Here is a 16033-nt window from a genome sequence, read left to right as displayed (position 1 = left end):
ACTAACCCGTGATATTATTGCTATTATCAAGTATCTCTGGGATGGTTCTACCTCCGGGATATTCATTATGATTGTTCCATTTAAAGCCCTTTATGTGGTGTCGCTCAGACGCCCGACTGCGGCATTTCTTTTAAAGCCCTTTATGTGGTGTCGCTCAGACGCCCGACTGCGGCATTTCTTTTAAAGCCCTTTATGTGGTGTCGCTCAGACGCCCGACTGTGGCATTTCTTTTAAAGCCCTTTATGTGGTGTCGCTCAGACGCCCGACTGTGGCATTGCTGGTTATTCGTTTTCATAAATTTCAATACTACTATGTTATTGCAATTTTATAAATAACCGCAGGCATGCATCAGAAATTTATTTACTATTTTCGACTGACGTCATGAGCATAAAATGTTTTCAGCACATCATTGTTATATTATACCTGTGTTCATAATGTTTGCGAGTACATTCAAAGTACTCACTGGCTTGTCCCTGGCTATTGTCTTGGCCAGATTTTCTTGCACGGAGAGGAGCGACGCGATGCCAGCCCCGGAACCCACACAATGGAGATAGCAGCCTCGCGAAGATAGGAATTAACCTGGTCAGTTGTTCCCGTGGGAAATGGAGTCCCATAGACACTGATGTTTCACAACCCGCTTCCGCCATCAACCACTAGAAACCATTTGTTGTACTCACAGGCCAGAATGGTCTTGTACTACATATTTTGTATTTTGCTTGGAATTTCTGTATCAAGTTGGAGCCTCATCAGCTAACAGTAATCCTGGGGCTGATGAGCACGACGGTCTTTTCTGGAAATTATTACCCGGAAAAACCGGTCGCGATAGTACTTGCTGAGTAATCCTGATGGTCGAAGGTGATTGGTTGAGACGGCCAGTGGCAGAGCTCTGCGGTGATAGGCCCTTGGGCATGTTTATCTAGGAGTGCCACTTTGCTTCTCCCCTTTATCACGTGTAATACGTTTACTATTTTGACTTCTGGTGGAAATTTCTTCTGTTCCCCAGTGTTTTGCTGGTGAGGCTTATCCTCGTCTTTGCTTGGTGTATCCTGCCCCTTATGTTCGGCGTTGAGCTTGCCAGACTGCTTGAAGACCCAACATTCTCTGTGAGTATGATTTGCAGGTTTATCGGGGGTGCTATGATCTGACATATTTGGTCCAGAATTTTGTTTAAGCTAGACAGTTCATCTCTGGCGCCTTTAGAGGGCGGCTTTTGCTGACATGGCCGGGAGCTGCTGAATCCGGCGTTTACTACCGTGCTCTTCGGTTGTCTTCTTTATTCCGGCGCTTATTATTTTTGCTGTGTCATGATTTCCCATTTCCATCTCTAACTTCGGATGTACTTGGGTCGCTGGTGCTGCATCGGGCTAGCCAGCTGTCCTCGCTCACGCAAAAGCGGGTCATGAGGCTTGTTAATGATGCCATTGTTCTCGGCTTTTCTTGGCCGAGGTGTCTGGCAAGCCATTCGTCTCGGACGCTGTGCTTAAAGGCTGCCAAGGCTTCAGCGTCCGGACAGTCAACTATTTGGTTCTTTTTAGTAAGAAACCTATTCCAAAGCTTTCGGGCTGACTCTCCGGGCTGTTGAGTTATATACTCAAATCGTCCGCATCCGGAGGTCGGGCATAAGTCCCTTGAAAATTTGCCTGAAAAGCATCTTCGAGCTCTTCCCATCATCCAATGGAGCTTTCGGGGAGGCTTTTAAGGCAGTGCCGAGCTGGCCCTTTGAGCTTGGGGGGTAAGTACTTGATGGCGTGGAGATCATCTCCTCGAGCCATATGGATATGGAGGATATAGTCCTCAATCCAGACCCCAGGGTCTGTTGTTCCGTCGTATGCCTCTATGTTTACGGGTTTGAATCCCTCTGGAAATTCATGGTCCAGCACCTCATCGGTGAAAGATAGGGGGTGTGCGGCACCCCTGTATCTGAGTGTATCGTGGTGTTCAGATGTTTGTTGTGTTGCATCATATGCCGGAGCGCGCTTGTGTGGTCCATAAATGGATCTGGTTGCGCCGTCCTTTTGATGCGAGCCCTCGCGTGGATCGCGTATCGGCTCATGTGCGACATTGTTCGCCGCTCTATGTTGGCCCTGAGGTTGTCTATCCGGCCAGATGTCCATTTTAATTTTTGGTTGCGGGGGATCTAAGGCCTCCTCATCAAATTCAGGTAGCAACTTCCGCTTCGGGTAGCTCTTGGTGTGGCGGTTACCGCCGTACTTCGCTGCTGTGTTGAGTACTTTACTCCATCTGATTCTAAGTGTGTCTTGCAGAGCCTTGAGCCTTTGCATCTGCTTTTTTGACTCCTCGCGGTGGCGACAAGCCTTTGATGGGCATTCTGTTGCCCCGGGTGTCTGTCCGGTGTGATGTCGTCCGGATTATTATCTTTGACAGAGTCGGGTTGTTTCGTTTTATTCTCCGTGTTGCCGTGGTCCGGCGATTGTTCACCTTGCTCTAACGCTGGGTCTATATGATCGTTGTTTCTGCCGAGGCGGGATTTGGGGCGGCGCTTACGCCGCCGCTTTGACTGCTTCTCGAGGGGACAACCCTTTGTTGCATCCTTCCGTTCCTCGTCGTCATTTTCTTTTGGTGTGTCCACCATGTATACGTCATGTGATGAAGTGGGCGTCTGGTGCCCTGTGGACAGTGGTTCCTGTTCGTCTCCTGCATCGTCGCTCATACCGTCGATGTTTCCGGAGTCGAAGTCGAGCATGTCAGTTAAATCGTCGACAGTGGCTACTAAGTGGGTGGTGCTTGGGCAGCGAATTTCTTCGTCATCCGCATCCCAATCCTGCTGGACATAGTTCGGCCAGGATCCTTCTGACAAGGAGAGAGACCTTAATGAGTTTAGTATGTCACCAAAGGGCGAGTGCTGTAAAATATCCGCGGAGGTAAACTCAATGATCGGCGCCCAATCGGATTCGCTAGGAACGGGCGCAGGCGGTTCGGAGTCCGTGGCCGGAGAAGGATCCGGCAGTTTGACAACACGGCTCTCGTGCATGATAACGTCGATGTTCGGCTCGATCGCCGCTGAGGATAAGGCCTCCGTGGCGGGGTCCATCCACCCGTCCATGGACGGTGCAACTGGCTCCGAATTGAGGGTCGGAGTGGCTGCCGATGCGATCTCCTGAACACTGTCCGATGGTAGAGCTAAATCGTACTCATCATGACCGTGTGACGCACAAGGCATAGGTTCGAATCCGTCGAAGATCAAGTCTCCGCGGATATCGGCCGTGTAGTTTAAGCTTCCAAACCTGACCTGGTGGCCAGGGGTGTAAATTTCGATCTGCTCCAGATGGCCAAGCGAGTTGGCCCGCAGTGCGAAGCCCCCGAACACAAAGATCTGTCCGGGGAGAAAAGTCTCACCCTGGACTGCATCGCTATCGATGATCGTACGAGCCATCAAGCCTAACGGCGACGACACAGAGGAACTCCCAATGAAAGAACCAATGTCGGTGTCAAAACCGGCGGATCTTGGGTAGGGGGTCCCGAACTGTGCGTCTAAGGCGGATGGTAACAGGAGGCAGGGGACATGATGTTTTACCCAGGTTCGGGCCCTCTTGATTGAGGTAAAACCCTACGTCCTGCTTGATTTATTCTTGATGATATGAGTATTACAAGAGTTGATCTACCACGAGATCGGAGAGGCTAAACCCTAGAAGCTAGCCTATGGTATGATTGTATGTTGTCCTACGGACTAAAACCCTCCGGTTTATATAGACACCGGAGAGGGTTAGGGTTACACAAGGTCGGTTACAAAGGAGGAGATATCCATATCCGTATTGCCTAGCTTGCCTTCCAAGCCAAGTAGAGTCCCATCCGGACACTAGACGAAGTCTTCAATCTTGTATCTTCATAGTCCAATAGTCCGGCCAAAGGATAGAGTCCGGCTGTCCGGAGACCCCCTAATCCCGGACTCCCTCACCCATCATTTTCAATTCGTTCATGAGATCCTTTGCAACCCATCAATCTCTTCATTGGAATTATCTTGGGTTATATTTCACCTAAAGCTTTCCCTAAGGATTGTTGCTATTTATGGTGCTCATAAATGACCCAAGTTCTTCATTTATCCTCCCGGTGAAATAAGTTTCTCGTCTCCTTGTTCATATCAATCCAAATCCGCTGTTTCCGTTAATGACGGAATTTCACCTCATAGTTTTGGGATGTTCTCCATAAGCCCACTACAATCTTATTTGTTTCATTGTTGGTTTTCCAACAATTCTGTTATAACCTTCTTGGAAGGGTGCTCTCCAAGCTCATTGGTGGCAGAAGTTAGCATTTTCTTCTACATTCTTTTATTCCAATGGGCTATCTTCTATTCTTTCTTTCGGAGGCATTGGGATGTTTCTCTCTTCTCTCATCATCTCAAGTTGTGAGGATCGTGTTCTTTTCGTGCTTATCCTTTTATCCGGAGTGTTTGTCCTCTACTCAAGTACTTTTCGCCTTATCGAATCTTGTATCTCTTTTCAACCGGAGTGCTGTACGAATTTGTTCTTCCTTGTTTCTCTTTTCTAACGGAGTGCTGTCAACTTTGTTCATCTTTGTTGTATTCTTTTTTCCTTTCTATTTGTTCAACCTCGCAAGGTTCTTTGGTTTCACTCATTTGTCAAAGAAGCAATTTAGTTTTACCTCTTCTCTTCCTCTTCCGTTTTCCCTCCGGTGCCATCCTAGATCTCGGACGAGATCCTCTCATAGTGGTGGAGTGTTGTGACGCCCCGAGACCGACGCGCCAGGTGTCTTCCAGTTATTCGCTGTTGTTGCCTTGTCATTCTCTTGCGTGTTGCATCTTGCCATGTCATCATGTGCATTGCATCATCATGTTTTCAAAACTTGCATCCGTCCCGGTCTCTCAGTTCCTTCCGTTGTCCGTTCTGAGACCAGGCACACTTGCACGCGCCCGCGGCACGCCCGAATTATATTTTATAAGTGGCCGAAAAATATTCTCGGAATGGGCTGAAAGTTGGCGTGCGGTGTTGTTATGTTGTCGGTAGACCGCCTGCCAAGTTTCATCGCATTCAGAGTCCGTTTGATAGCCCAACCGTTAAACTATAGCGGCAATATAGCCGGTCAAACGTCGGACCTTTTCTGTCTCCGAAAATCTTGCCGGGCCCTCTCTCTCTTCTCTCCTCTCTGCCTCGCCACAACCCACCTAGTCCATCCACCTACCCCTCTTCGCGTCCGGAGCCGTCCGATGCGATCGCGCGGTCCAAAAACCCTCTCTGCATAGTGCATCGAACCCCTCGCGCGTGTCCGGAAGTTGTCCCGAACCCGACGCGGGGAGTCGTCACCGTTGGGTCCGGATCATCCCCAAACATCTACAAAACATCTCTGTTTTGTTAATTGGACTTCCTAACATATATTTTCTTGGCCGGCCGATCATAATCGTAGGGACGAGATAGCCCTACCCTAATCCCTACCTATATATATAGTCTAACCCTAGCCCTGTCCCATCCATCCATCAAATCCTCCCCGCCGCCGCCACCCACTCTTCCTTGTTCCTCGGGATCTTGCCCGATCCACTCGATCGAGCCACCCGACCAACCTCCTTCCTCGTTTTCCCCATCGGCCCAACCACCTCCTCGCTTCGATCCAACCGCATCTCGCAGCCACCCACAGGGATGATTCCAAGGGGGGACAAGGGGGGGCGAGACCCCCCCCCAACGATCATGTTGCCCCTTAATAGCGATGAGGTATTAGCAGATTTTTCTGTGTACGCACACGATTCGTGGTTGTCTCGCCCCCCTAACCCCTGTGCCTTTCGTAGCCCATGTACATACTTGCAGGCAGCAGGTCAAAGCCCATGTATTATTCATTGCAGCAGGTAGCAGGTTAAAGGCCCAACTATTAGAAGATGAAAAAGAAAAGAATAACAGCCCAGCGTGAAACATAAGGACCCAGGCTCATGCACGTACACGGTAGTTTCCTTTGGTCCCTTGTTTCCAATCTCCTAGTTCCTGGCTTCTTGCGATCCGAAAAACCTACTCGCTGCCGCCGCCGCTGCTTAGTAGATCATCTACCATCCAGAAGGGAAGGCGACGGGCAAGCGCCGTTGCGCCGATCCACAGGCACATTCCGGCCGGCCGACATCGATCAAGCGAGGAAAAAGGGTTAGTTTATTTTTTAGGATTAGATGAGTTTGTGCCTTATGATGTACTCGTAGAACTACATACAAGGAAAACTAATTCGAAATTTTTCAATTCTCTAATTGTGTTTTTATAGTCATGAAGATGAAGAGAGATGAATCAATTCATAATTTTTTATGCCAATTGGTTATTTTTTCTTTTTCTTATGCCAATTGGTTCAAGCTGTCAGCCATGTGAACATGATGCAAATGAAACGATCTGCATCCTAGCCAAGAGAACAACCCTAGTCCTCCTAAAGGTGATTATCAGCCTGATCATTGGTTTAGCCAGCATGAAATGAATTAGGGGAAGCACTATCACAAGGAGCCAGCATAGACCTAAAGATGCATGACTCCCTCTCTGCCTCCATATGGTACGACCCCTCTCATCAACTTCAATATTTTAATTTATTTTGTCTAACATGAATGATCGTCGATTGATGGACATGAAAATCAGATTGGAATCAATTATTCGTAGTACAGCATACCAAATTTTGCTATATAAATTTAATACAAAATGAAGTTGTCTTGTCGAAGATGGACAATTTGGTAGTCTTCTTCTACTGTTTACATCAATGAAAACATGCTTTCAGTTTTGGCCTTTTATAAAGTCTGAATATTTTTTGGCTAGGTCGAAGCTCATCAGTATCTAAGAGCTCAAGTTAGGAACTCCCCCCCCCATATACCAAATTCTTGGCTCCGTCCCTGGCCACCCACCAATCGAACTCCACCCTGCCGTAGCGCCACCCGCCGGTTCAGCACGAGCTCCTCCCGAGGCCAGCCACCGACCACCGCACCACCAGGCCACTTCCCCGTGCCCAGATGCTCCACCGCCACCTTGCGCTGTCCTCTCCGTCCTCTCGACGTTTAGCAGTGCCAGCAACTCCGAGCGTGGCGCCCGTCCTTTTGTCCCCGAGCAAGCCGCAGCTCACCATAGCCAGCAAAGGAGTACAACGCCGCCCCTTCCCTTCCTTCTACCTCTGCCTTCCTCGTTCTCTCAACTCGTTTTCTCTGCTTGTCAACAGGAGCTCCGCCATGGCCGCCCAGGGCCTTCTCTTGCCTCGATCCGTCAAGCCCGCCGCCGGGAACGACCTCCACAGCCCAGGGCCCCGGCGACCTTACTGTCATGGCCTTCGCCGCACCCGCCGCTGCAAGTCCCCCATCGCACAGCTTCTCCTCTGCAACGAGCAGCAGCTACAGCCGCTGCAACCGCCCCGCGCCATTGACTGCTTCGCCCTGAACCGGCCTCCTCTTCGCCGTTTCCCGCTCCTCCGCCTCACTTTCCGCCCGGCTGCAAGCCACCGCCGCCCGGATCCTCCCCGAGCTCCAAGTCCCGCGCCTGCTGGCCCTGCCGCGAGTCCCCAGCGCCGCCTCCTTCTATTCGAGCGAGGGAGACGAGCGACGACTCTTCTGCATCGAGCTGCGCTGCCCGAGCGCTTGCGTTGACCGTCCTCTTGCCTCGTCAAGGCCCAGTGCCAGATCCGCCGACCTGCCTTGGCCTCTCCAGCGAACTAGGCCTCAGCCCGGGGTGAGCAGCCCAGTCAATCCAAGTTTTCAGCCCGTTATGTTTTTTCCCCTGTCCAGCGATTTTAGTAATTATCCGGAGACACCTGTTTTACAGAAAACCCCCTAAGTTTCATGCATATCCTAACTCACCAACTAAGCATCACTTGTAAAAATTCTATATATGAAACTTCCTTAGAATTTTGTGTAGATTAATAATTTGCAACTTTCATCCATGTTTAAAATGCTTAAATTGTTGATTGTATATAATTTGCCTATTGCCATGCTAAAATGATTTAATTCATAACTAAATAACCGTAACTCGGTTTGTAATAAACTTTATATGTAAATGGGGTAGAATTTTGCCTAGTTTAACATGGTGGCATTGCTTTGCATGTTTAAAAACTCTAAAATATGGTTTAGGGCAGAACATTACCAAACCTAAATAATATGCACGTGAGGAGTTTCCGAACTTGTTGTTTGTTGTTCCGGCCTCATTTAAACTTGCCTAACCGTGTAGTTTTCATATGCTTCACCCCTTGCAATGTGTAACAATATTTAATATTGATGAGTACATAACCAATAGCGAACTAAATGAAAGGATGTGGTGTTTTTTCAATATGCATCTCGTTGCATATTGAGCTCCACTTAATTTGTAGTATTGTTTGTGCACTTTGCCATGTCATGTATCATTAAACCGGACATGCATCATACTTGGTTGTGCATCATGCCATGCTTATGTAATGGTTGTTTACCATGTTGTTTGCTTCTTTCCGGTGTTGCTTCTTCGGGTTATTTCCGATAACATCGTGTTTGTGAGGATCCATTCGACTCCACCTGTTTTACCATTTGCCTCACCACCACCTACTTTTCCCTTGGGAGTCACGCTCCCGAGGGTCATCTTTTTTTTAAGCCCCCCCGAGCCAGTGCTTCTCTAATTGTTGGTCCAACCTGAGCGATGTCCGGCGCCCCCTGGGCAACCAGGGTCTATGCCAACCCGACGTCTTGCTCATCCGGTGTGCCCTGAGAACGAGATATGTGCAGCTCCTATCAGGATTTGTCGGCACATTCGAGTGGCTTTACTGGTATTGTTTTACCATTGTCGAAATGTCTTGTAACCGGGATTCCGAGTCTGATTGGGTCTTCCTGGGAAAAGGAATATCCTTCGTTGACCGTGAGAGCTTGTGATGGGCTAAGTTGGGACACCCCTGCAGGGTTTTGAACTTTCGAAAGCCGTGCCCGCAGTTATGGGCATATGGGAATTTGTTAATGTCCGATTGTAGAGAACTTGACACTTAACTTAATTAAAATGCATCAGCCGCGTGTGTAGCCGTGATGGTCTCTTTCCGGCGGAGTCCGGGAAGTGAACACGGTTCTTGGGTTATGCTTGAACGTAAGTAGAGTTAGGATCACTTCTAGTCCACGACCGTTGCTTTGCTTCTCTTCTCGCTCTTATTTGCGTAAGTTTAGCCACCATATATGCTTAGTGCTTGCTGCAGCTCCACCTCATTACCCCTTTCCTACCCATAAGCTTAAATAGTCTTGATCTCGCGGGTGTGAGATTGCTGAGTCCTCCTGGCTCACAGATACTTCCAAACAGTTGCAGGTGTCGATGATACCAGTGCAGGTGACGCAACCGAGCTCAGGTGGGAGCTCGATGAAGATCTTGATCGTTGTTTTGTTCCATTTCCTTTTGATCAGTAATGGAGCCCAGTCGGGGCGATCAGGGATCTAGCAATAGGGGTGGTCTTTCCTTATTTTGGTTCTGTAGTGGGACCTTGATTGTATTCTGGATGATGTAATGCTATATTTATGTATTGTGTGAAGTGGCGATTGTAAGCCAACTCTTTATCCCTTTCTTATTCAGTACATGGGATGTGTAAAGATTACCCCTCTTGCGACATGCCTACTATGCAGTTATGCCTCTAAGTCGTGCTCCGACACGTGGGAGATATAGCCGCATCGTGGGTGTTACAGAATCAATTGATACTTGCGAACCATGCCTCATGGGCAATATGACTAAGACTCCGTTCTCCGGAATAATGGAGCGAGCAACAGACTTGTTGGAAATAATACATACTAATGTATGCAGTCAGATGAGTGTTGAGGCTCGCGGCAGGTATCATTATTTTCCGACCTTCACATATGATTTGAGCAGATATGGGTATATCTACTTGATGAAACATAAGTCTGAAACATTTGAAAAGTTCAAAGAATTTCAGAGTGAAGTGAAAAGTCATCATAACAAGAAAATAAAGTTTCTACGATCTGGTCGCGGAGACGAATATTTGAGTTACGAGTTTGGTCTTCAACTAAAACAATGTGGAATAGTTTCACAAATTCATGCCACCTGGAACACCACAATATAATGGTGTGTCCGAACGTCATAACCATACTTTATTGGATATAGTGCAATCTATGATGTCTCTTACCGATTTGCCACTATCGTTTTGGGGTTATGCATTAGAGACAACTACATTCACATTAAATAGGGCACCATCTAATCCGTTGAGAAGACACCGTATGAAAGTATGGTTTGGCCAGAAACCTAAGCTGTCATTTCTCAAAGTTTGGGGTTGTGTTGCTTATGTGAAAAAATTTCAGCCAGATAAGCACAAACTTAAATTGGAAAAGTGCGTCTTCATAGGATACCCAAAAGAAATTGTTGGGTACACCTTCTATCACAGATCCGAAAGACTATCTTTGTTGCTAAGAGTGGATCCTTTCTAGAGAAGAAGTTTCTCTCGAAAGAAGTGAGTGGGAGGAATGTAGAACTTGATGAGGTAATTGTACCTTCTCCCGAATTGGAAAGTAGTTCATCACAGAAATCAGTTCTAGTGATCTCTACACTAATTAGTGAGGAAGCTAATGATGATGATCATGAAACATCAGATCAAGTTACTACCGAACCTTGTAGGACAACCAGAGTATGGTCCGCACCAGAGTGGTACGGTAATCCTTTATGGAAGTCATGTTACTAGACCATGACGAACCTACGAACTATGAGGAAGCGACGATGAACCCAGATTCCACGAAATGGCTTGAGGCCATGAAATCTGAGATGGGATCCATGTATGAGAACAAAGTATGGACTTTAATTGACTTGCCCGATGATCGGTGAGTCATTAAGAATAAATGGATCTTCAAGAGGAAGAAGGACGCTGATAGTAGTGTTACTATCTACAGAGCTTGAATTGTCGAAAAAATGTTTTCGACATGTTCAAGGTGTTGACTACTATGAGATTTTCTCACTCGTATTGATGCTTAAAAGTTTGTCTGAATCATGTTAGCAATTGCCGCATTTTATAAAATCTGGCAAATGGATGTCAAAACTATATTCCTTAATGGATTTCTTCAAGAAGAGTTGTATATGATGCAACCAGAAGGTTTTGTGATGCTAAAGATGCTAACAAAGTGAGCAAGCTCCAGCGATCCATCTATGGACTGGTGCAAGCATCTCGGAGTTGGAATATATACTTTGATAAAATGATCAAAGCATATGGTTTTATACAGACTTGCGGTGAAGCCTGTATTTACAAGAAAGTGAGTGGGAGCACTATAACATTTCTGATAAGTATATGTGAATGACATATTGTTGATCAGAAATAATGTAAAATTTTCTAGAAAGCATAAAGGAGCATTGAAAAGAGCTTTTCAAAGAAAGACCTCGGTGAAGCTACTTACATATTGAGCATCAAGATCTATTGAGATAGATCAAGACGCTTGATATATTTTCAATGAGTACATACCTTGACAAGATTTTGACGTAGTTCAAAATGGAATAGTCAAACAAGGAGTTCTTGCCTGTGTTGCAAGGTGTGAAGTTGAGTAAAGACTCAAAACCCGACCACGGCAGAAAGAGAATGAAAAGTCATTCCCCATGCCTCAGTCATAGGTTCTATATAGTATGCCATGCTGTGTACCAGACCTATTGTGTACCTGACCATAAGTTTGGCAAAGAGGGTACAATAGTGATCTAGGAGTGGATCACTAGAGAGCGGTAAAAAATATCCTTAGTGGAATAAGGAAATGTTTCTTGGACATGGAGGTGACAAAGTGTTCGTCGTAAAGAGTTACGTCGATGCAAGCTTTGACACCAATCTGTATGACTCTAAGTCTCGATATAGATACATATTGAAAGTGGGAGCAATTAGCTGGAGTAGCTCCGTGCAAAGCATTGTAGACATAGAAAATTGGCAAAATACATACGGCTCTGAATGTGGCAGACCCGTTGACTAAATTTCTCTCACAAGCAAAACATGATCACTCTTTGGGTGTTAATCACATAGCAATGTGAACTAGATTATTGACTCTAGTAAACCCTTTGGGTATTAGTCACATAGAGATGTGAACTAATCACGTAAAGATGTGAACTATTGGTGTTAAATCGCATGACGATGTGAACTAGATTATTGACTCTGGTGCAAGTGGGAGACTGAAGGAAATATACCCTAGAGGCAATAATAAAGTTGTTATTTATATTTCCTTATATCATGATAAATGTTTATTATTCATGCTAGAATTGTATTAATCGGAAACTTAGTACATGTGTGAATATATAGACAAACAGAGTGTCACTATTATGCCTCTATTTGACTAGCTCACTGAATCAAAGATGGTTAAGTTTCCTAGCCATAAACATGAGTTGTCATTTGATTAAGGGGATCACATCATTAGAGAATGATGTCATTGACTTGACCCATTCCGTTAGCTTAACATTCGATCGTTTAGTATATTGCTATTGCTTTCTTCATGACTTATACATGTTCCTATGACTATGAGATTATGCAACTCCCGAATACCGGAGGAACACTTTGTGTTCTACCAAACGTCACAATGTAACTGGATGATTATAAAGCTGCTCTACAGGTGTCTCCGATGGTACTTGTTGAGTTGGCATAGATCAAGATTAGGATTTGTCACTCCGATTGTCGGAGAGGTATCTCTGGGCCCTCTTGGTAATGCACATCACTTTAAGCCATGCAAGCAATGCAACTAATGAGTTAGTTGCGGGATGATGTATTACGGAATGAGTAAAGAGACTTGATGGTAACGAGATTAAACTAGGTATTGAGATACCGACGATCGAATCTTGGGCAAGTAACATACCGATGACAAAGGGAACAACATATGTTGTTATGCGGTCTGACTGATAAAGATCTTTGTAGAATATGTAGGATGCAATATGAGCATCCAGGTTCCGCTATTGGTTATTGACCGGAGATGAGTCTCGGTCATGTCTACATAGTTCTCGAACCCGGAGGGTCCGCACGCTTAACGTTCGGTGATGATCGGTAATATGAGTTTATGTGTTTTTATCTACCGAAGGTAGTTCGGAGTCCCGGATGAGATCGGGGACATGACGAGGAGTCTCAAAATGGTCGACATGTAAAGATCGATATATTGGACGACTATATTCGGACATCGGAAAGGTTCTGAATGATTCGGGTATTTTTTGGAGTACTCGAGAGTTACGGGAATTCGCCGGGGAGTATATGGGCCTTATTGGGCTTTAGGGAAAGAGAAAGGGGAGGCTGTGCGCCCCCCAAGGCTTAGTCCGAATTGGACTAGGGGGAGGGGCGGCGCCCCCTCCTTCCTTCTCTTCTCTTTTCCCTTTCCTTCTCTCCTACTCCTACTACATGGAAGGGGGGGATCCTACTCGCGGTGGGAGTGGGACTCCCCTTGGGGCGCGCCTAGGAGGGCCGGCCTCTCCCCCTCCTCCACTCCTTTATATGCATGGCCAAGGGGCACCCCATAGACACACAACTTGATCATTGATCTTTTAGCCGTGTGTGGTGCCCCCTCCACCATAATCCACCTCGGTCATATGTAGCGGTGCTTAGGCGAAGCCCTGCAGCAGTAGCTTCATCAACACCGTCATCACGCCGTCGTACCGACGGAACTCTCCCTCGAAGCTCTACTGGATCGTGAGTTCGTGGAACATCACCGAGCTGAACGTGTGCAGATTGCGGAGGTGCTGTACGTTTGGTACTAGGATCGGTCGATCGTGGAGACGTACGACTACATCAAGCGCGTTGTCATAACGCTTCCGCTTACGGTCTACGAGGGTACGTGGACGACACTCTCCCCTCTCGTTGCTATGCATCACCATGATCTTGCATGTGCGTAGGAAATTTTTGAAATTACCGCGTTCCCCAACAGCTTCTTCCTCTCTTGATTAAAGAGTGAACTCCATTGTTTCCTGAGTGGAGGCTCTGGCTTTAGACATAGGCTTCCTCTTGGCAGGAGCTTTGTTTGACTGATCAAGCTTTGTGGCAATAGCAACAGCATACTCCTTCTTGAGCACCTTTTTCTTTGAGGCCACTTCCTCATCAACAACAAAGTCCTCATCTTCAGATTCTGAGGTTCTCTTCTTCCTTTGCCTAGTTGCAGCCTTATGCAAGTTGCTTGGAGTGCTTCTTCTACCTTCATCATAATTGTTGTTGGAGGGACTAGTGCCCTCACTGAGATTCACTTGCTCTTCAGACCTGTTCTGACTATCACTGCCCTCTAACATCTCCAAAACTGACCCTGCGAATAGATAGGTATAGGTAGAGTGGATGAGCATCACAAAGCACAACTATTTTGCAAAATTATTGAGACAAAAACTTAACATTAGTTTTCTGCAGAAAGCATTTCGTAGCTACCGATTTGACAAACTCGGTGACACTGAAGTAATAACAGAATCTAAACATGCAGTTTTGGTCAGACCAAGACGCAGTTCGATGACTCCGAGATGCTAGTGTTTCACAAAGTAAGTGATTTTGGTCTCACCGATTAGTACATTTTGGTCAGACCGAGTTGTACTTGTGCAATGGTCTGAGCCAAATCGGTGAGACCGAGATCCTCAGATCGGTCAGTCCGAGATCCTCAGATCGGTCAGTCCGAGATGAGTTTGGCGGAAACCTAACCATTAGTTTTTGCATCAAATCTATTCTAATGGATTTTTCGGTGGATAGATTGATCACATTCGTGGCAAGAACAATGGCAATGAACTTTGTGCTAGAATTGAAGTAAGAGAATGCCCAAAGAGGTCAAGTTCGTAACCTAACTTGGCGACAAACTCGCTACGGTGACAACGGCGGTGAGATTTCCATTGACGGCGATGGAGACCAGCGGCAGGAGGCACTGGTGACGACGGTTAAGCCCATCTAGAGACCAAGGGGGTGGCAGAGCTAGGATGCGCAGATGAGTATTTGAAGGAATTTCGAAAAATTAACCTATGACATATATATACCCGGTCACTCTCGGTGTGACCGAGTGGAACGACTTGGTGGCACCGAGATGCAAAACTGCTAGCAGTTACTGCAACTCGGTGGGACCGGATTGTTCAAATCGGTTGCACCGAGGTGAAAACCTAGATCAACTTAAGGAATTTAGTGAGACCGAGTGTGATGAGTTGGTCTGACCGATATGAATTCAGAGGTTTTGGAAGTTTAAGCCCTTGACGGATAGGTGGCTCCGAGTGCTCCTCACCCGGAGGGTCCGAATTCGACTTGTTCAAACTTTGTGATGTAGCATGAATAGAGTTTGAGACGAGAAAATCATAGATATCTAGAGGGAGTATGAGGGAGTCCGGGATTAGGGGTCTCCGGCCAGCCAGACTATATCCTTTGGACGGACTATTGGACTATGAAGATACAAGATTGAAGACTTCGTCTCGTGTCCGGATGGGACTCTACTTGGCGTGGAAGGCAAGCTAGGCAATACAAATATGTATATCTCCTCCTTTGTAACCGACCTTGTGTAACCCTAGCCCCCTCCGATGTCTATATAAACTGGAGGGTTTTAGTCCGTAGGACAACATACAATCATACCATAGGCTAGCTTCTAGGGTTTAGCCTCTCCGATCTCGTGGTAGATCAACTCTTGTAATACCCATATCATCAAGAATAAATCAAGCAGGACGTAGGGTTTTACCTCCATCAAGAGGGCCCGAACCTGGGTAAAACATCATGTCCCCTGCCTCCTGTTACCATCCGCCTTAGACGCACAGTTCGGGACCCCCTACCCGAGATCCGCCGGTTTTGACACCGACATTGGTGCTTTCATTGAGAGTTCCTCTGTGTCGTCGCCGTTAGGCTTGATGGCTCCTACGATCATCGATAGCGATGCAGTCCAGGGTGAGACTTTTCTCCCCGGGCAGATCTTTGTGTTCGGCGGCTTTGCACTGCGGGCCAACTCGCTTGGCCATCTGGAGCAGATCGAAAGTTACGCCCCTGGCCACCAGGTCAGGTTTGGAAGCTTAAACTACACGACCGATATCCGCGGAGACTTGATCTTCGACGGATTCGAGCCCTTGCCTTGTGCGTCACACGGTCACGATGAGTACGATTTAGCTCTACCATCGGACAGTGTTCAGGAGATCGCATCGGCAGCCGCTCCGACCCTCAATTCAGAGCCAGTTGTGCCGTCCAT

The sequence above is a fragment of the Triticum dicoccoides genome, chromosome 1A, assembly GCF_002162155.2.
Source record: "Triticum dicoccoides isolate Atlit2015 ecotype Zavitan chromosome 1A, WEW_v2.0, whole genome shotgun sequence".
NCBI lineage: Eukaryota > Viridiplantae > Streptophyta > Magnoliopsida > Poales > Poaceae > Triticum > Triticum dicoccoides.
This window is presented reverse-complemented; position numbering follows the sequence as displayed.